Source organism: Haplochromis burtoni, unplaced genomic scaffold (genome assembly GCF_018398535.1).
Source record: "Haplochromis burtoni strain Fernald_Lab_line unplaced genomic scaffold, NCSU_Asbu1 Contig_2006, whole genome shotgun sequence".
Classification (NCBI taxonomy): Eukaryota; Metazoa; Chordata; class Actinopteri; order Cichliformes; family Cichlidae; genus Haplochromis; species Haplochromis burtoni.
The window spans coordinates 5,044-6,690 of record NW_024584367.1 but is presented as its reverse complement, the minus strand read 5'-3'; positions in this window follow the sequence as shown (position 1 = coordinate 6,690).

The window sequence follows — 1,647 nt, the reverse complement described above, 5'->3', positions numbered from 1 at the left end:
CTGCCCCTAAACAAATATGCCTTTAAACCTACACATTTGAAAATACATAACAAATAAACCTTAAAAAGAGATGCTTTGGTCAATAATGGAATCCATAAAAATACAAAAAGAAAAATATAGAAACATGCAGAGCTGCTATGAATACATGTTATGTATACATAATATTTAATAACTCAAAAAGAAATGATGATGGAGTCAAACTAACAACCTAGGAAATACATGTTTTCCAGACTAATGTGCTAAATACACACTTTATGTGCAGTAACTTTTAAACACCAGGACATTTTCGTGACTAAAACGAGCAGCTGGGATGTTTTATAGAAGAACATTTGGTCTATATGTTTATTACACTGCCAGACAAAGAAAGTCACCACCTGGACTTCACTAAGGAAACAGGTGAGAGCCTTCCCCTGTACTGGAGGTTTGGCGACCCTGTGTGTTCACGAATGAGGTCAGTTGATCACCTGACTATTACTGAATTACTGTTTTTCCCATCAGTGGGATTTTTGCTGTGACTTATCAAAATGACGCTACAGCGAAGGAATGGAGCAATCATAGATGATGAAATGTTAGTTTGACTGTTTCGGCCGAACCATTTCCTTTATTTTCAACAGATCATCTAAAATGTACTCATGTAAATAATTATGGTTTTCAGTCATTTTTATGCCTAATAGACTTCTTTCTGTTAAGTGAGCTAATTTTATTGTCATGTTGGACGTTAAGTATCTGCCTCAGGCTTTAGCAGCGGTAAAATCTGCTAGCCATGGTTCAGACATACTGGGACTCAATCAGATGTAAATGCATCCAGATAAGAGAGAGGAGAAGAAAAGGTGGACGTAAACTCTGATAAAATATGACTTTTATCGAGCTGCAGAACTTATTTAACTAAGCTGGATTGTATTTTACTCATTACCGATCACAGAGTAGACTCTTTCAGGGTTGATGTCTTTAGGAGCGCGCTGGGACTCGTCATTCTGGCCGTCTGCTTCGGTTCTGATGTGAAGCAGGGATTTTTCTTGGGTCGTAGCTCCAGTTAAACCTCCTCCTCGTCCCGCCTTCTCCTGCACAAACCAGCACTCCAACACCGGACAGCTGCTGCTGCAGGCTTCAGACAAAAGTTTAACAGGAGATTAATGGGTAGTAAAACCTCTGTAAATATCAGACCACATTATATTATGCCATTACGTTTCCCCACATCATCCACTCAGAAAGTTATTGTTGTGCAAACTGTCTTTTCAAGCTCAACCAATAAACAAGGCAGTTATAGGAATTATTATTGAAACAGAAAGTTAAATCAAGCGTAATATGTTTCATGAGGTCCAGTTTAAAATGACAGCTAAAAGTAAAAGTCCAGTTCTGTCTGGCGACGCATAAATATTGTACTTAGCTGTTTCCACCCCTTCAGTGTTTTGCTTTTGGTTTACTCCCCTGCTTTTTTTATTTTTCATTTAGCAAACAGGCAGCAGCCCATCTACCTATCCCAGAAAATTAAGTCTCCAGCTGTTTCATGTGAATATCGCACAGTCTTAATCACTAAAGTGAAGACAGCACTGCTTCAATTTGTGATTTCAGGTGTTGGTGATTGTATTTCAAAATTGGACTATAGTCAGCAGGATTTACAAAGGGGTAACATGTAAAACAAAGAGT